At 43.6% G+C, this 20,009-nt stretch overlaps 1 long non-coding RNA gene across 1 annotated transcript; it reads left to right on the forward strand.

Annotated features, from left to right (window-relative positions):
* Positions 1–336: 336 nt before the first annotated feature.
* LOC106739559 (uncharacterized) lies at positions 337–17,343 on the forward strand. The gene is made up of 5 exons (XR_001372831.3): positions 337–482; positions 2,153–2,211; positions 5,165–5,275; positions 11,328–11,366; positions 12,074–17,343. It is a non-coding gene; the product is annotated as an uncharacterized LOC106739559 (long non-coding RNA).
* The last annotated feature ends 2,666 nt before the right edge of the window (positions 17,344–20,009 follow it).

The raw sequence follows: 20,009 nt of genomic DNA on the forward strand, positions 1-20,009 counted from the left end.
CAACTTGCTCAGGGAACTCATGGGCAGGATCCCCTGGGAAGCCAGTCTGAAGGGGAGAGGAGTCCAGGAGAGCTGGCTGTACTTTAAAGAAGCCTTACTGAGAGAGAGAACAAACTATCCTGATGCACAGGAAGACTAGCAAGTATGGCAGAAGACCAGCTTAGCTTAGGAGGAAACTCTTCAGTAAACTACATAACAAAAAGGAAGATTATAAGAAGTGGAAACTTGAACAAATAACTAGGGAGGAGTTTAAGAGCATTGCTTGGGCATGCAGGGATTAAGTCAGGAAGTCCAAAGTACAATTGGAGTTGCAGCTAGCAAAGGATGTGAAGGGTAACAAGAAGGGTTTCTATAAGTATTTCAATAGCAAGAGGAGGATCAGGGAATATGTAGGTCCCTTACTGAATGGGGGAGGCAACCTTGTGACAGAGGATGCAGAAAAGACTGAATGTTCAATGCCTCTTTCACCTCAGTCTTCACAGGTAAGGTCGGCTCCCAGACTACTGCACCGGGCAGCACAGTTTGGGGAGAATGTGAGCAGCCCTCAGTGGTGAAAGAATAGGTTAGGGACTATTTAGAAAAGTTGGACATATACAAGTCCATGGGGTTGGATGGGATGCACCCAAAGGTACTGAGGAAGTTAACTGATGAGATTGCAGAGCCACTGGCCATCATCTTTGAAAATTCATGGTGATCAAGAGAGGTCCTGGATGACTAGAAAAGGTCAATTTTATAGTGCCCATATTAACAAAGGGGAAAAAAGGAGGATCCAGGGAACTACAGACCAGTCAGCCTCACCCCAGTCCCTGGAAAAATCATGGAGCAGATCATTAAGGAATCCATTTCTAAGTGCATGGAGGAGAAAGTAATTAGGAACAGTTGGCATGGATTCACCAAGGTCAAGTCATGCCTGACCAACCTGATTGCCTCCTATGATGAGATGATTGGCTCTGTGAATGCAGGGAGACCAGTGGATGTGGTATACCTTGATTTTAGCAAGGCTTTTGATACAGTCTCACAGACAGACTAAGGAAGTATGGGTTGAATGAATAGATTTTAAGGTGGATAGAAAACTGGCTGGATTGTTGGGCTCAGAGGGTAATAGTGAATGGCTTGATGTCTAGTTGTCAGCCGCTCTCAAGTGGAGTGCCCCAGGGGCTGGTCCTGGGGCCAGTTTTGTTCATTGTCTTCATTAATGACCTGAAAGATGGCATGGGGTGCACTCTCATCCCAAATCTGTAGACGACACCAAGCTGGGGGGAGTAGTAGATATGCTGGAGAGTAGGACTAGGATTCAGAGTGACCTAAACAAATTGGAGGATTGGGCACAAAGAAATCTCATGAGATTTAACAAGGACAAGCACAAAGTCCTGCACTTAGGATGGAACAGTCCCATGCATCAGTACAGGCTGGGGACTGACTGGCTGGGCAGCAGCTCTTCAGAAAAGGACCTGGGGGTTACAGTGGAGAATAAGCTGAATATGAGCCAACAGTGTGCCCTAGTTGCAAAGAAGGCTAACAGCATACTGGACTGCATTAGTAGGTATGTTGCCAGCAGCTCAAAGGAAATGATTCTACCCTTCTATTCAGCACTTGCGAGGCCACATCTCAAGTACTATGTTCAGTTTTGGACGCGCCCCCCCCCCCCCCCCCCCCCCCCCGCCATGACAGAAGGGATGTGGACAAATTGGAGAGAGTCCAATGTATGGCAACAAAAATGGTTAGGGGGCTGGGGCACATGGCTTATGAGGAGAGGCTGAGGGACTGGTCTTATTTAGTCTGCAGAAGAGAAAACTGAGGTTGGATTTGATATCAGCCTTCAGCTACGTGAAGGGTGGTTCCAAAGACAATGGACCTAGACTGTTCTCAGTGGTGGCAGATGGCAGAACAAGGATCAACAGTTTCAAGTTGCAGCAAGGAAAGTTTAGGTTAGAAACTAGGAAGAATTTTCTCACTAGGAAGGTAGTAAAATACTGGAACAGGTTACCCAGAGAGGTGGTAGAGTCTCCATCCTTGGAGGTTTATAGACCCAGATAGACCAAACTTTAGCTGGGATGATCCAGTTGGGGATGGTCCTGCTTTGAGCAGGGGGTTGGACTAGATGATCTCCTGAGGTCCCTTCCAACCCTAATTTTCTATGATTCTATATCAGGGCTGCTCAGCACTACAAAGCAGTCAGAGGAGGACAGCCTTAGCTGGACCTGTGTTCTGGTAAGTGAAGGGGCCAGGGGGAGCTCTGATTTTTCATGATAATTTATTTTATGATAGTGATTTGACTGTTAGACTTCCAAATTGCTTAAAAATGATAAATTATATCAATAAAATGTGATCAACTAATACCCATATACATATACATATTAGAGGGTTTTTTATTTTAATCAAGAAAATATGCAGATTTGGTTTTTTTAACTGGAGAATTTGCAATGTTTTAAGTTTATTTTTATCAGGGAATTTGTGATTTAAAAAAAAAAAAACAACAACAGAAAAAACCCAGTATCCCTGTTGATAATGAGCATGAGCCCTAGAGAAGGGCTGTTTGTAGCTGGTATATGTCAGGTGACATCACCTGCTCCTATACTTACCATGTTATGTGGATCTGCAGTGCATACTAGACTAGAAAAGTAGATGAGGTAAGTTAGCTCTAGTTAGGAAGGTAGATTACAAAGGAAGGCTGATATATTTTACTCAAAGCAATACCATCAGCTCTGTATTTTCAGTAATTCATTTTACTGCTTTAGAAACTTTTAAGAATAAAAAATGCAAATGCACCTTTGATGTGCTGAGTATTTAGGAATGTACAAAAACATGAAAAGTAACTATAATGAAGTGTCTCCTGGGTGCCTTGGAACATCCAAAAGGGACACAGAAGAGGTTCCCTAGGAAACGAGATGCTCTCCAAAGCATTTTTTAATCTTGGCTAGCTGACAATTAGTCAATTGTGCTCTAAACATTGTTGCTAGTAGGTATGTGATTCAACTCAGAAGTGCTGTTGTTAGGATTAAATGTGGGGAGTCTTGGACTAGAGAGAACCTGCAAGGGAAGGAGGCTGGATAGATTAGTTCCTGGCTGCATAAATTCTTTCTGAGCCTAGTGAAAGGGAGAAAAGATACATCACTAATTTATCCAAAAAAGGCAGTTGACAGCACTTTAAGAAAATCTTAAGGCCAGACACACAGCGGCAATGCATAGGGGGTGCACGTGCACCCCCTGAGAGCACCTGTGCATCCCCTGACAGGCTGCACACCCCGCTTAGGTGATGGGCAGGCAGGAGCGCTGGAGCCCCCAACCCCTGTGAGCGCCAGCTGGGGAGTGGGAGTGCCAGATATAGTGCCACAGCTGCTTCTGGGAGCTCTGAAGCTGCTTCCCGGTCAGTGAGATTGGCCACAGGGGGACCCTCCCCCCGACTGGTCACTGGGGGGACAGATGCTCCCCCTGTCTAAGGTGGCACCAGTTGCCCATGAAGACACAGGTCCCCACTGGCAGTAGTGTAGATGCACACTATTTATCCACGAGTTCCCTGATACCTTAGGAACATGCATGCACAGTAGCACACCTTAGGAAGGTGTCACATTCACTTTCTTCTGTAGCTGACCAACTATAATTCATGCACCTTTGGGCTTGAGTGTAGGAAGCAAATGCTATAATCATGTCTAATCCATATTGGGGAGTGCAAAGGAGAATAATTCAGCTTCTACTTATGCCCTCTTATATTTTGACCAGGCACGGGGTAGGCACAGTGTTGTCCTTAATTTTCTGGAAAAAGCCTGCAGTGGTCCTTGCAGTCTTTACTGGTTGTTCACTGAATTAATCATTTTGCAAATCAAAGAGTTTGGGATGTTGAAAGGAGGAGTGGTTCTGGAGGTGAACTCTCTCTTCCAAAGCATTTCATAGAAATAAGAAGTTGGAGAATTGTACCTCCAAAATGCATACATTTTTCTGAAATGGTTTCTGCTTACAGGAAACAGATGTGGTAGTATCTCAAGTATAAGTAATAAGTGTTTAACAGACAGATTGGTATAATTGCCTGCCTCGTCAGCTAGTATGCAAAGTGCACAAACAGATACCTTCATAGCTTTATTACATGTACATGCTTGTGTTTCATTGAGACATACAATGAAAATAAACTGCATGATCGTCAGTCATCTTAAGAAAAGCAGTTAAAAGTTAAAGTGTGCCTGGAGTCATTTTAAAAGTGCTGGGAAAATTGGGAGTTTAGGAAGTCTTTTCCAAGTTGAGCTCTGATTTGTAATTCACATTCATAATATGAAAAATAAGGTATTATGACACATAATATGTGATATTAACATTTGTAAAATCTTAAGTATATTTTGTTTGTCTCCTTGTAAGACATGTTTCAGACAAGTATTATAGTCTATTAATTGTAAAATCATCAGGTATGATTTTGTACAGAAACATTTTACTTAAGAAAAGGTGGGGACATTTCTCAGTTCAAATAGATAAAGAACATGCCTCTCCTTTTCTCAAGCAGAGAACTATATTTCTTGTAGATAAGAGTGTGCACTTCAAAAATTGTTTAAATAGTAAATAATAGTTGAGGCTTAATATATTTCTGACATTGTACTATAATTTTACAAATATTGCATAAGCTGTTTCAGTAGAATACATCTTTGATGTTATGTCAAGATATATTAGGATATTAAGTCATGTAAAACAACGCCTAAAATTTTGTTCATTGCAATATAGCACATTGTGTGTGGTAAGGGCGATGAGCAACAGGAAACTGAAATAGTCTACCAAGTTCTGATGATACTTTAAATTAATTAGGATGTATTTATGTGAGAACGGTTTGAAAATGAAAGATCAATTTTACCAACATCTACGAGAAATGATAAAAACAGAAGAGTAAAAACTAGAAAATCTTGACCATTTTCTATAACAGTTTTGGTCATGTGGGACAAATACTGCTACACAAATAGTCATCAAAGGGAAAAACCAAGTGATGGAATCAAGGCAGGAAATGGAGTGCCTATTATTTCCATTCCTGTTCCACCAGTTTTCAGGTAGTGGAAAGAAGTGGAGTATAAAACTCAGATTTTGCTAGCTTAAGGAGTCATGGTCTTTGTAAGGAACAAGGCAAAACAGTTGCTTCATGCTTGATCTTGCTCAGTTAGTCCTCAAAGAAACTTCTCCCTTTGATTCACAGTTATGTAGATACGAGGGAAGGAGATTATACAACACCATATGACTTCAGAGAAGTGCCAACATCACTTCTGAGATTTCAGTGACGCATGCACTTCAACTATGGAATGGTTAGGTAAGCAGAGAAACCACACATCTAACTATACACTTGACAGTCTTTTAAAATGAATGATTAGCCAATTAAGAATCAAAATGCCCCATTTCTTTTTGTGATAGGTGCCAAATCTCAGGCCCCATCTCCACACAGGCCCACCACCTGTCTATGGGTAGACTGCTAATCTTGCTCACCTGCCACGCCTTGTTGTAATTGAATTAAGTTGTTAATGAGTTGGGAGGTTGCCCTTTGTATTCCCATCTGTACACAGGTAGAGAGCAAACCAGGAAAGCCAAGGCTGTGATGGAACTCCAGCTAGCTACAAATATCAAGGACAATAAAAAGTCCTTTTTTAGATATGTGGGGAGCCGGAGGAAAAGCAAGGGCAACATTGGACCCCTGCTAAACCAGATGGGGCAACTGACAACCAATGCCCAGGAAAAACCAAACTTGCTAACTGGGTACTTTGCATCAATTTTTCACCAGTCCCATGGGATGGCCTTCCCCACTATGGGTCAGGGAGGCCCAGGCAAGGGAGATTCCTTGCCCTCCATCAAAGCTGACCTTGTGAAGGAACGCCTTGACAGGCTGGATATCTTCAAGTCAGCTGGCCCTGATGGGTTATACCCAAGGGTACTCAGGGAGCTGGCGAGCATCATAGCTCAGCCCCTGGCGCAGATCTTTGAGAGCTCTTGGCGCTCTGGTGAAGTGCCCGATGATTGGAAGAGGGCCAATGTTGTGCCTATCTTCAAGAAAGGGAGGAAAGTAGATCTGGCAAACTATAGGCCCATCAGCCTGACCTCTATCCTGGGAAGGTCTTGGAAAAGATTATCAAGGAGGCCATCCTTAACAGACTAGCTGAAGGCAACATCCTGAGGGATACCCAGCATGGGTTTGTTGCGAGTAGGTCTTGCTTGACCAATCTCATTTCCTTTTATGAACAGGTGACATCACCTGGACAAAGGGGAAGAGATTGACATTCTATATCTTGACTTTAAAAAAGCCTTTGATCTGGTATCCCATGATCACCTCTTGGCTAAACTGGCTAACTGCAGCCTTGACCTCACCATGATTCGCTGGCTAGGGAATTGGTTCAGAGGGTGGTGGTTGACAGGAACCAATCGTCTTGGTGTGCTGCAACCAGTGGGGTCCCTCAAGGCTCTGTCCTAGGGCCTATACTATTTAACATCTTCATCAATGATGTGGACATTGGTGTCAGAAGTGGACTGGTCAAGTTTGCCGATGACACCAAACTCTGGGGTAAAACATCCACACCTGAGGACAGGAGGATGATCCAGACAGATCTTGACAGGCTCATGAAATGGAGGGGATGAGAACCTGATGGTGTACAGCACCGAAAAATGCAAGGTTCTCCACCTTGAAAAACCTGCAGCATGCTTATAGGCTTGGTAGTGCTACGCTGGTTAGCACTACAGATTCATACATTCATAGAAGTAGGGTCGGAAGGGACCTTGTAGATCTTCAAGTCCGACCCCCTGCCTGGGTAGGAGGAAAACTGGGCTCAAATGACCCCAGCCAGGTAGGCATCAAGCCTCTTCTTAAAGACCCCCAGGATAGGAGCCAGCACCACTTCCCTTGGAAGTTGGTTCCAGATCCTAGTCACCCTGTGAAGTAATTCTTACGGATATCTAATCTAAACCTACTCTCCAACAACTTGTGGCCGTTATTCCTTGTTGTCCCCGGGGGTGCTAGGGGAAACGAGGTCTCCCCCAAACCCTTCTGGTCCCCCCTAGTAAGTTTATAGATAGTCACCAGGTCTCCCCTCAGCCTTCTCTTGTCTCATTGTAGGGTCTGCCCTGCTGTCCCCAGATCATGCAGGTGGCCCTCCTCTGGACCCTCTTAATGTTGTCCACATCCTCTTGAAGTGGAGTGCCCAGAACTTGACACAGTACTCCAGCTGTGGCCTGACCAGTGTCGTGTAGAAGGGGAGGATCACCTCCTTGGCCCTACTTGAGATGCACCTGTGGATGCATGATGAAAGGGACTTGGGGGTCATGATTGATCAAGAGATGAACATGAGCCTTCAGTGTGATGCTGCGGCTAGTAAAGCGAGCAAAATGCTGGCTTGCATCTATAGATGCTTCTCAAGCAAATCCCAGGACTTCATTCTCCTGTTGTACTCGGCCTTGGTGAGGCCACAGCTGGAGTACTGCATCCAGTTTTGGGCTCCACAATTCAAAAAAGATGCGGAGAAGCTTAAGAGGGTGCAGAGGAGAGCCATGCGCATGGTCAGAGGTCAGGAAAACAGGCCTTATGATGAGAGGCTGAGAGCCATGGGACTCTTCAGCCTGGAAAAGTGCAGGCTCAGGGGTGATCTGGTAGCCACCTATAGGTTTATCAGGGGTGCTCATCAGGATCTGGGGGAACGTCTGTTCACCAGAGCACCCCAAGGGATGACGAGATCAAACGGTCACAAACTCTACCGCAGCCGATTCAGGCTGAACATAAGAAAGAAATTCTTCACTGTCCGGGCCCCCAAGGTTTGGAATAGACTGCCCTCGGAGGTGGTTCAAGCACCCACTTTGAACACTTTCAAGACAAATTTGGATGCTTAGGTTGCTGGGATCCTATGATCCCTGCTGACTTCCTGCCCCTGGGGCAGGGGGCTAGACTCAATCATCCTCCGGGATCCCTTCCAGGCCAAATGTCTGTGAAATAAATACACACTCTGACCACCCCTACACATGTCCTGTGCCTTGCAGCTGTTTCTCCCCCTGGTTGGCACTCTAAGTGCTTATCTTCTCCCCAGGTTCACTTGTCTCTCGGCCCCTCTCTGGGCCTTTTCATGCATCTCTCTCTCTCTGGGCCACTTCTTCATACCTCTCTCTCTCTCTAGGCTCTGCCCAGCTCCTGTGCCCTGTGTTCTGTCTCTTTAAGAGGGTAAAACTTTTAAGAGAACACATCTCTTAGCCCTGGGTACCTTAGGCCCCTGGATCCTCGCAGTTGTTGTAGGCAGCAACCTAGGTAGCATCTAGGCTCAGGTAGCTCACTTAGGTAAAGGCTCCTTTCCTTGGCAGTTGCTAGATGAAGAATGTCTGGCAGCTCCAACCCTAGTTTATATGTTCCCCAGGGCCCTGCCTCCTCCTGATCAACTGACTGCCTGCAGGTGCGACCGATTACCCTATTAGCCCATTGCTTAGGCAACTCACAGCTGCGGAGCTCTGCCTAGCCCTCTGAACAGCCTGGCCAGGCTACTTCTGCCCTTTGAAGTAGTACGCACGTCCTGGTGCCTTGCTATGCTTTTTAAAATCATAGTTGCAAATGAACAACAAATACTTCTTATCAATGATAAGACAAGAGGGAGTTGTGTTTAAAAGTGGAAATAAAACTCAAAGTTTCATGTTATATGGCTTTGCTGTTTGTTTTAAATTGCTTTACATTAAACATGGAGATTTAAAACAAAAAAAACCCCTCAGCCTTTTAATATTATTTCTCTTTGGAGAGTGCATTTGCTAAAGAATATAGACATGTCCTGCTATGCTGTTATCAGATTTTATAAATGTAAAGATATTGAAATTTCTTTTTTTAAATGCAGTTCTATCAGAAAGATTTCTCTTTTTTTCCCTCTTCAAGAGGCTTCATTTTATTGAGTACACATTAAGACTATCAAGATCAAAGCCACTGTCATCATTTTTAGAAAAGTATATTTTCTTTGTAGCATGAATTGAGAAAATGTATATATCTGTTAACAACTTAGTAAATCAGAATCTTGGGGTAGGCCAATAGCATTCCTTTTATATCTCGCATACCTAAAGAAATATAAACTAACTGAGAAACATGAAACTAAGCAAAAGGGTTTTGTGGTGCATTTTAAAACAGACCAGGTTGGAGATGAGGTAGGAGATATTCCTCCAAGACTTCTAAGGTAGCACAGGTCAAAACACAGGAGTTTTGCTACTCTTAGGGTGCTTGTACATGCAGTGGGGGTTTAATTCTCCCTAAATTGTAATGGTGGGTTTTTAAAAACCCACTGTTTCCACCGCTTCAATTTAGGGAGCACTAAACCCTCATTGTGTGCACATGGGTGAGGGGGCCCAATCCTTTCCCCCCAGCCTACCTGCCTCTCCCACTGGGGGGTGGGGAGCAAGCTGCCAGTGGGCTGAGTGGTCCATGAGCTGCACTGGGGCCCAGCATTTCCCTCTCTGGTGGCAGCACCCCCCAGCCCTGGTGGTCCCGGGGGGTGCTGCCACTGTGGAGGGAAGCACCGGGTCGCACAGCCCAAGCTGCATGAGGCCTAGTGGCAAATTGATTGCGGCAAATTGCCTGCTCATGCAGACAGGCTCCACTGAGGTGGGGTGGGGAGGGGATGTGGGGGGAAAGTGGCAAGAAGCCTGATTTTTTTTCCCCCCCACCCCACTCCGCCCCGGGAGCCTGCCTGCCTGAGCTTTATGGGGCGTGGTGCCTCCCTCCGTGGCAGCAGTACCCCCAGGACAGCTTGAGTGGGGTGCCAGCAAGCCGGTGCTGCCTGGGGGGGTATCGCCACCATGGAGGGAAGGACCGGAGTCCCCTGCAGTTCAGGGACCTCTTGGCCTGCCTGCAGCTTGCCCCGCCACTGTGGGAGAGGCAGGTAGGCTTCAGCACCCTGTGCATCATCCCTGCTGCCTTCCCACTGCCTGGGACCACCCAAGAATGGCTGGCTTGCCCCAGGGCAGAGTGGCAAGGTGGCAGGAATGTGTCTGGGCGTGCTGGTGGTGGGAGAAGGTGGCCAGGGTGGTGCACAGGGTGCTGGAAGCCTGCCAAGCCTGAGCTTCCCTGAGCACATCGGCTTCCAGAGCCCCATGCACCATTGCACTTTGTTAGGTAGCAAATGAAACCCCCCCAGAGGGGTTTTTCCTTGCTACGTTACAAAGTCATTTAAAGTGAAATATACCGCCATGTGTGTAAATAGCAATGCCATTAAAGCAATGCAAAAAGGCATTTAAGCTGCTTTAAAGGCCAATTTTGTTGCATGTACAAAAGCCCTTAGTAGGTGCATCTACACGTGCAATTAAGGTGACACAAACTCTAGCGCAATTCTTGCTGGAGTAAACTGCTCCCAGGCATAGCATCTACATGTGTGCCCTGGAGAGCACCAATTTGAGCCAGGGTAGAGCAGGCGTGGGCTGGCAGGGGCATAGAGGGTCAGCCCCAAGCTCCAAATAATGATACTGGGTAATGGAGGACCTGGCTGAGGGACAGAAGTGCTTACACTGCAGAACCATGTGGCTAGGCAGGAGGGAGGAGTCTGGCCCCTGCACAGTCACTAGTTACACATGCACTTCAGCTGGGTTAATGACTCTGCTGCAAGATAGTACTATCAGGAATGGTACTATTTTAAGGTGGAGTTAATTAGTTTACTGTGCCCTAATACCGACACATGTAGATGGTGACACTTTACTGCAGAGCTAATTGGTCAACTGCAGCAAAACGCATGTGTAGATGCACCCAGTATGCACGTCCTGATGAGTGCATGTGTGGTTTGTGGCACCTCAAAGTTGTGTGAGGCAGCACATGTGCATCTGTTCAGTGAACTGCTAATTTGTAGTGCAGTGGGGGCGGTTTTTTGGTTTTTTTACACTGGGAGATCCTGGGGTCAGAAAAAACCCACCGCTAAAAAATGTCATGGAGCACATGGCAACAGCATGCACCTCCAAAAATGGAGTCTTGCCAGCCACAGCCATGCTCTGGCTGCTGGCCAGGCTCTGAGCAGCTGTCTTGGCATCACTGCTGTCTTGGGAGGATCCCAGGTAAAGCTGCTGGGGTCAGCCTACAGGCCACATATGCTGCTGAGGCCAGCATAGGTGCCATTCCCCTACCTCACCCAGGGCAATTTGCCACACACCAGAGTATGTGTGCAGGGGCATGCCTGGTGACAAATAGCAGCAACACATATATGTGCCGCTGCTATTTGTCCCGTGGGAAATGTGTGCACCCCTCCATGTGTATCCCAATGAGTACGCATCTAGTGAATATAGCCAGTGCTTCCTTAAATTATTAAACCTGAAAATGTTAACTTGCCTTTTTGTTCACATTAAAATTTTGTATTTTTCCCTTTTTAAATTTTAAACCCTAGGTGTTGAGCTTGTAAAATGCTGGACTATGGCTTTTTAAGGTAAATATCAGCTATTCCAGGTAACATGTTTTATTGGTCTAAAGTATGATTAATGCAGTCCCATAACTACAGTTATATTAAAAAACTAGGTTCCTGTGTTGCCAACTTTCTTTCCTATAAATTATTTGTTTTGAAATCAATGGTATCACATTGAGATGTGGTTTGCAAAGATTCAGCTACAGGTCTTCATGCCCATCTTGTCACTTTTTACACTGCATAGGTTGCAATTAAAGTTTCTTACGAGGTCCATAAAAGGAACTGTTCTGGTTAAAGCAGCAAAGCATATTGGAAAATGTCCGGAGGCCACTTCATTAACTAATACATGTGTTTCCTTATATCTAGACATAAGTAACAATAATAAAACTGTAATAAGTTTTTAAATATTTTCTTTATTAAGACATAATGATCATACTTCATTTATAGAGTGGCACTGTAGAGTATATAGGTCATGTCCTAGCCAGTAGCACTTATGCCTGAATGACACACACTGGTTGAGCTAGTAATTTGTCATCTGATCATTATTCTAATTATATTCTTTTCTGCTCAGAGATGATGAGGAAATAAGTCAGATTTACTATAAATTAATTGTGGACATTTTTTCTGCAGCAGCCAGCATATGATTGTTATACTTCTTATTGTTTGATTTATTCAAACCTCATATTGCACTTTCCATGTTGTAAATAATGTTTATTTTGATTTATTTTCAGTGGACCCTGCATTTGCTCCTCAGAATCCAATGGACCTACCTTCCTTTTCTTTCTTCAAACGTTATATTCCCCCCCTTCCCTTCAATATCTTCCTTCAGGCTATAAGGAACTAGATGGGAAATTTTGAGAAGCTCATTAGTACACTTCCTCTGTTGCTCAAGGGGGTCACTGCATAATCATATTTGATGTTACCTCCCTGACAAAGGTTTTTGAACCTTTCCTACCATGGGAAAAGACAGGCAGTACTCCACAAACATAATCATGGCTATTATGCTATATCAGTATTTGGGAAATTCATTTCCAGAACCTAGGATTCACATACTTTCTTAATCTGAATTCCCAGAAGGGTTCTTTGGGATCCTCCTTAAATAACTAGGGCTGAGCCCTAGATTATAATTGCAATGGAATGCAAATTATGAGCTATAAAGCCATCTCTAACTTTACCATATCTAATTAGTTTATCACTTAAAATACTAAACTACTTCAAGGCATGCCTGTGGACATGTTGCCATTATCTTCTTATAGAAAGTTCTGTTTGTTAGTATGGTCTGAAACCTTGGGATAACAAGAGCACGTCATACCGGTAGTAACTTGTAGGGCATGTCCACATGACTGTGCACGTGTTTCCCCAGGGCCAAATAGCAGCGGGCATATAGTTATGCTGCACCTGGGCTAGCTCCAGCAGCCTTACCTTGAGTCCTGGAGGCTCCTGAGACTGCAGCAGCAGCAATCCGGGCACACAGAGCCTGGCCGGAAACCTGTGTGTGGCTAGCCAGGCTCTAGTTTCTGGTGGTGCGTGCTGCAGCCATATGCACTGCCCTGCTTTTTTTGGCATTTTTTTTAGATACCATGATTTCCTGCTATTTAATTTTGGCTCTGTGCTGCAAATATGCAGCCAGGAGAACCTTTTATTATGTGCTGCGTGTTTTGGTGTACCTCAAAAGACTTTGAGGTGCTGCAAAGTGCGCACACATAATTTCCACATCTTATTTTCTTCTCACCCTACTTTATTTAAGGAACTGAATGCAAGTGGAAGGTGTAGGAGAACTGACAGTCCTAAACAGGGACTGCAGGGGCAAGAGTAGTGCTCTAAACTTCAGCCGTCACCTGGAGAGAACACCTGTTAAGTCTCAGTCCCTGTTCCTTTAGCTGAGGCTGCTAACCAAGGTGCCAATATGTACTAGTTTAAGGCAGTTTCAGTAATGTGGACTGCTGTCTAACAGCAAGTATGCTGAGGCTCATTTCACAGAAATCATTGAATGGCTGTCAGAGAGTAATGGTTTTTTGTGGTTACCAGCACAGGCCAAATTCAGACTAGTAACTGAGGTGAAAGGTGACCAATTTCCTGGGCTATCCAATTTCCACTCCTATTATATTACTTAATATCCTCTGTGTCTTGTAGAATTTCGATATACATCCAAAAAAGTGTTATTGTATGATTCCTTCAGAATTCTACTGCTGTTTCTTATCGTAGAAATGTAAGTGTTGACATAGTTTAAAAAATATATAATTACGAACGTCTCAAAGATTCAATAAAATGTATCTTATTGCTTTGCCCAAAGAAAGCTGCTTTGGCTAGTTTCCTCCGTGTAACTGTCAGCAATCTAATATCACATAATACAATACTTTGCACTTAAAACACCTGTCTGCTAAGGAATATAAAATTCTTTACAAAGACAGATCAATATTATTCCCATATTACAGAGGAAGCTCAGCGATTTGGAGAACTGCATGCAGTGTATCGGGACAAAGCTGAGAGGGAGATCCCTGTGCTTTACTCCAGGACACTGAGCAAAATGACTGTAGAGCTGCAAAAATGTTCCAAAACCCTATACCCATTGGGGATCAGACGTCCCCCAGTGCAGAAACCGTGACCACAGCCTAAAGATGGTCTTCAAAGGCTTGTGGGTATGTTGAGTCGCATGCAGAATAGTGTGACCTACACAATAACACAGGCAGACAGCCATCTCATAGGTCACTGGAAGAAGTTAGGCTGGAGCAGCCCAGAATTGGGAGAACGCAAAGGTGGCTCAAAGCAACTATAGATCTTTTCCTCATGGCTACAAATTCTATGTTGTTCCTTTTAAAAGTGCAGAACAGAACCTTATTCTAAGCTTCCTGACTACTATTGCTCCTCTAATTACCAGTCAAGGCTGCTTCCCTAACAACTTGGCAAAATAGGCCTGTAAAAGCCTAATTTGGTGTGTGTTGCAGAACTAAGCAGTGAATTTTCCTTTTGTTGTTGTTGTTGTTGTTGTTGTTGAAATTGTCCTTATCACGGGTTAATCAGTTGTATTGTGCCTGTCTCATGACTGTAATATAGAACTCACCCCCTGTATATTCCCCTCTTTTCTATTTGGCACTCTAAAAGATTATAATATGTAATCAAACATATATCATGTGTGTGGGAGTGTTGGGAGGGGCTGTATTCACCAACACTTTCAAGAATGACTATTGCTTTTGTTACCTCAGTGTTTGGGTGCTCAGCTTGTGACACATTAAAGAATTAGAACACAAAAGCTGATTTTTTTTTTTTTATTTTTTTTTGAGTGGAAGCTAAGCACTTCTTGAATATTGGGCACTTTTTTCGGTGTCTTCAGTTGGGCAACCAAAATCATTTGTTAAAATTCTGGATATGAGAGAGTGGTAAAACACCTTAAGACTCATCAGAATAAAAGGCTCTAAGAATTTGTAAGGTTATTCTTACTGCAAGCTGTAAGATCTTTGTAAATTCAAACATTATTAACTACCTTCTTTCTCTATTAGTACAAATTTGCCCTTGGCAAAGGAGAGTGCTGTCTTGTCTGCCTTGCAGGCATTCACACAATTAACTCTCTTTCAAAAACATACACAAGGTTCCTGCTGTCACCATTCTTAGGCAAATACATTCAAGCTATGTCTGATATATGAGGTATGTTTTTACTGGGGCAGAATTAACAAGCATTAGCTATTTCATTGTGGAAAAATATTGGTGATTAGTGTTTTAGTGCGACAGTGAGGACATTAACTGTGGGCAGAAAAATGTATTGACCTCCCCTAATAACCTTGCCTTATCTACACATAGGATTTTACAAGGGATAACTGTCATATGTTAGTTATTTCTCTGTAAAAAAACCTTTGTGTTAGTGAAGACAAAACATCAGCTAAATGACACTGGGAATACCTGCACAATAGTGGGGGCATCTACACATGCAATTAATGTTCCTCTTTAAACTCTGGCACAGTTTGTGCCAGATTTTATTGCTTCCAGGCTTGCGTGTGCACCAGGATTGCAGCACGTTAAGCCGGGTCAGAGCAGCTTCAGCTGGCAGGGGGCCCGGGGAGTTGGCCTGCCAGCCTAGGGTTGCTTTGACCTGCCTCAATGTGCTGCAGAGGGGCTAGCTGGCGCATGAGGGTGCTCCAGGGCGGGGCTATCCAGCAGCACTGAAGCACCCTTGGGCTCTAGACAGTGCCATGAGTGTCTACACATGCATTGTGGTGCAGTAAATAATGCTGCCAAGGGATAATACTTGTGTTTACAAGTACTAACCTACAGTAGCCTTTATTAGTCTAATGAGGCCTAATATGGCAAAATATATAGACACTGTGCATATCTACATGTGCACTAATGCACTTTTACTAATGCACATTAAATTTAGTACTTCCAATATGAGCTACTAAATAAATGCACGATATGCTGCACTAATGTGTAGTAGTGCAAGCACAGGCTTTTCAGGTGATGCTTAATGTGCAGTAGCCTATTCTACTGCACATTAGCATTTTATCACGGTTTTTGATGCACTTTAATGCACAGTAGAATAGGCTACTGTGCATTAAAGTGCATGTATAGACATGCCCACTGAGACTTTACTACAGAGGCAATTAGGCAACTCTGCAGTAAATATCTCATGTAGACGCACCCAGTATCTGCAGTATAGCATAGACATATTGGCTACTTGCAGATGTTAAAAGAAACAAAACAAAATGGGGCTTTACTTTAAATTCTGCATGCTTCTGTGCCAAGCCCAGCACAAGCCCAGAAGAGGCAGGCAGTAGTTGGACTTAGCTCACCTGATGTCTCTATAGATTGGGTGTTTTAGTGGGGCTTTTTTGGCACTTTTTTCTAATACCTGCTTGAATCAGCTTTAGCTAAAAGCACCAAAAAGTCCCACTGAAAGGCCCAATTTATACAGGTGCTGCAGAGCTGGGTCAAACTAACATACTGCTTCTTCCAGTAAAATGCTTTTTTTTTTTTTTTAAACATCTGCAAACAGCCATTGAAGCTAGCTTAGGTACCAGTAGCAGATGAGCAAAAGGAGCACAGACCTCTGGTGTTGGCTCTAACATCTACCTGAAAGGCTGGGTAAATTAATCTGTGCTGAGTTTCAGGCAGTTGCAGATAGACTCCTGCTGGTACCAGTTACCCAGTTTAAAGCTAGCTTGGGTATGTCTATACTATGCTGCAGCCACATTAGTGACTGCAGCATAGACATATTTAGTACATACACAGGGTCTGACTCTGTTTCATATAGACACCTGCCTTTCTCACCTTTTTAAAAATCTCACTCATTCCTTTGCAAACATCATGTTACTATATTAAATAAAAATAATATGTTATTCTATAAGAATGACAAAAATGTTGTAAATCCCAATAGTTATACTGTAGTTTTCGGAGCAATTATGATAACATATTAAAAATATTTTAGTAAGAAAGGCCTCTCACCCACACTCTCTCTCGCACACGTCTAATGTAATCATGCTGCAGCAATGTACATTGAACCATGCCAATCTGTTAGGCTGTTGTACAGAAATAAGGCAGTTTATTATATCTCTAGCAGCTACAAAAAAACCAAATAGGCCAAATATCTGTTGCAGAAAGATTTTATTCACTTTGCATGGATGGATTTTTATAACTTTCAAGCATATGTACCCTCTGTAAGAATATGCTCTCTTTTCAGGAATGAAAAAGGAAAAGAAATCTAGGAGAAAAAAAGGAAACAGCAATCATAATACCACTATTTATTAACTAGAAAAGCAGTAAGCACAAACTACAGCAGTCTCCTAGTAAACAATACACTGGAGGTTCCATGTGGCTTTGTAAGCAATCAGATTGGGGCATGCTTGTCCTTCTAAGATGACTCAGGACTCCAGACTGAGAACACAATGGTGCCAGGCAGCCAGACAATGGGCCTCTTCAACCTGTGACCAGTTTTATGTTGGTGTGATTGTGCTGAACTCAACACTGTGCCCCATTGTTGTAAAATGCTGTAACAGGTCTGTTAACTGTAGTAAATGCTGATGAAAAGGGAGAAATTCCTAATTTTGATGAAGATTATTGAATAAATGGAATGTACTGCATCTTGAGATTATAATGACCAAAGCCTGGTATATTATTTGGAATATTTCCTTATACCCTGAAATTGTTATAAAAATATTGAGTCCTTTTCCTTTAATATGCTCACACAACTTCAGTTTAATAACTCTTTCTGAAAAATATATTCAAGTTTGCCCACAATTTATTAAGCTCAGTACAGAAACTTCTGCATGAAATCCAAAGCCTTGTGTTAAAGGCTAAAATTAGCTTATTAGGAGGCATTTCTAGGGGTCCTTGTAGCCTTAACATCTATGAATCTATGGGCTCCTATAGACATGCACAGAGCATGCTCCAGTGCACAGGAAATCACGTGTATCAGTGTCCCCGCACTGAAAAATGGTGGCAGGGCACTTTGAAATAAAGCACGTTCAATGAGCTTTAGTTCAAAGTGCCCTGCTGCCCATAAACGATGCATGCCCCCAGTGGCTGGAGGGGCACGGCGGCAGCTGGAGCATGGCTGTGGTAAGTGGGAGTTCCCACAGATGCTGTCGGCAGCAGGGAGGGTGGTGGCGAGTGCCAGGAGTCAGCAACCACCTGCAGATGCTGCCGGCAGTGTCAGCAGCAGCTGGCGGGGATCACTGGCTGCCTGCAGACACCACCAACAGCAATGGTGGGGAGCATGGTGAGAGGCGACCGGCCACAGGCACTGCTGACAGTGCTGGTGGTGCTTTTTTGTAGAGGGTGCACCACCACGCTCAGGGGGTGCACATGTACCTATGTGCACCCCCTACGCGTTGCCCCTGCTGCTGCCATTTTTTCAGTGTGGGGACATTGATACATATGATGCTTGGGAGCTTTTAATTAGTGTGGCTAGCTAATAAAAGCACCCGGGGCCATGTCCTAGCCTGTGCGTAACAATGCTCTGTAATGTTTTAATGAAATAACATACTATGTAAGTTTTGTCATAGCAGGAGAGAAACAGAAAGCCACATTTTTTTAGAGCTACTTATATCAAGCATCTCTGTAGAAGTGAGCTTTTGCATGCATGCCTGAGGTTTTTTCCTCTCTGCCATTTGTTCTGATTGGCCAGAGGTAATTCAGAGGCAGGCTACTACATAGCGAGGTGTTATTGCTACCATCTGTTTCCTTTCTAAAAGGTCATGAAGTTTTCTTTTTCCACCTTTTGTTAGCAACATTTCAGATAGACACTTGTTCACTTTCTCTCACATTGTTCTGCATCTAGGAGCCTGAACGCTCCTACTGATATTGCCTGGAATTCTTTCACTATCTTCAGTCCAGTATCAGCTGTTGGACCAGGAGTGAAATAAGATTCATTGGTCAGGGCCCGCCCTAAGCCTCAGCCTGCCCTGCAGCTGCACCATGGGTGCAGAGCCGCTGCCTGCCAGGTGCAAGCAGTGTGGACTGACTCTATGAGTGGCCCCTTGTCCTGCTGAGGCTCAGTCTGGCTGCAGCGGCTCCCGGCAACTGGCATCCAGAACCCACAGTCATCCACCCAGCCTGGCCACTGGTTTTGTCCACTCCAAGGTTGGGGCCCCTGGGCCCAGACATTAATCTGCCTGTGTTGGATACTGCAGTAGAAAAATCGATGCTCTCTCTACACAGGTACACTAGGTACAAGGGTGTTGTTTTTTCAAACACCCTGAAGCCTCAGTCCCTCCTCATTTCCTCTTACTACACTACCTCATCCCTTCATTTATCCACCCTTTCCTTTGACCTAATTATTTCATCCATCTTTATCCTCACCTCTTCATTCTGCTCCTCAGGCAGGGGACATATTGCTCCCTACCGCAAGCTTCTATAAACCAAGCACTATCTGTGTAGGACATCTAGAAGAGACTAGACCTTTACTAGGATCTACACTAGGAGACTAGTTCACTCACTCTAGTCCTTTCTTTGTTTTCTGTGTCTGTATGGAAATCCACACAATGGGACCTGGGGCTTTGGTGCTACCCTTTCCTTTCCTTCCTCCACTACTTTCTTCTGTGATATGAAATATGTTGGTCTAATAGGTGCATCTTTACCTTGCCTTCTGCCTGAAATATTGAACAATGTTGGCATTTAAACTGACTTAAGTGGACTTCCTTCCGATTTACCACCCCCATGGAGATGATTAGCTGAAGCTCAGATAGCACAGAATTAGCCCAGCAGGCAGCCAACGCTGTGTTGGTTTATGCCCTAATCAGTTAGTGTGACGGCCATTCCATTAATATTTTATGTATATATTTTTGAAATAATTGTATCATTTATATTTTTATGTTCTGACGCTGTGATATAATCCAATACGTAACATAATATAATGCTGTTGTAATATATATAGGAACTATCCTATACAGTATGTATATCACATAACACATAGGTAACATATGCTGTTATAGTTATCTATCTATACATGTGAAGTGAGTAGTAACTTTGAATTATTAAATATCATTATAAATAATAATAATACTCATTATTTGTAATTTCCCTGACAAGAGGATATATGTATCATACTACAGTTATCTATTTATAGGTATGAAATGAACAAGTAATTTAAAATGATTCTTTAATATTATTATATTAATAATAAAAAATATTTGCATTTTCCCTGACAACAGGAAATATACACCATGCTACAGTTTTCTA

Source organism: Alligator mississippiensis, chromosome 5 (genome assembly GCF_030867095.1).
Source record: "Alligator mississippiensis isolate rAllMis1 chromosome 5, rAllMis1, whole genome shotgun sequence".
In the NCBI taxonomy this organism is placed as follows: domain Eukaryota; kingdom Metazoa; phylum Chordata; order Crocodylia; family Alligatoridae; genus Alligator; species Alligator mississippiensis.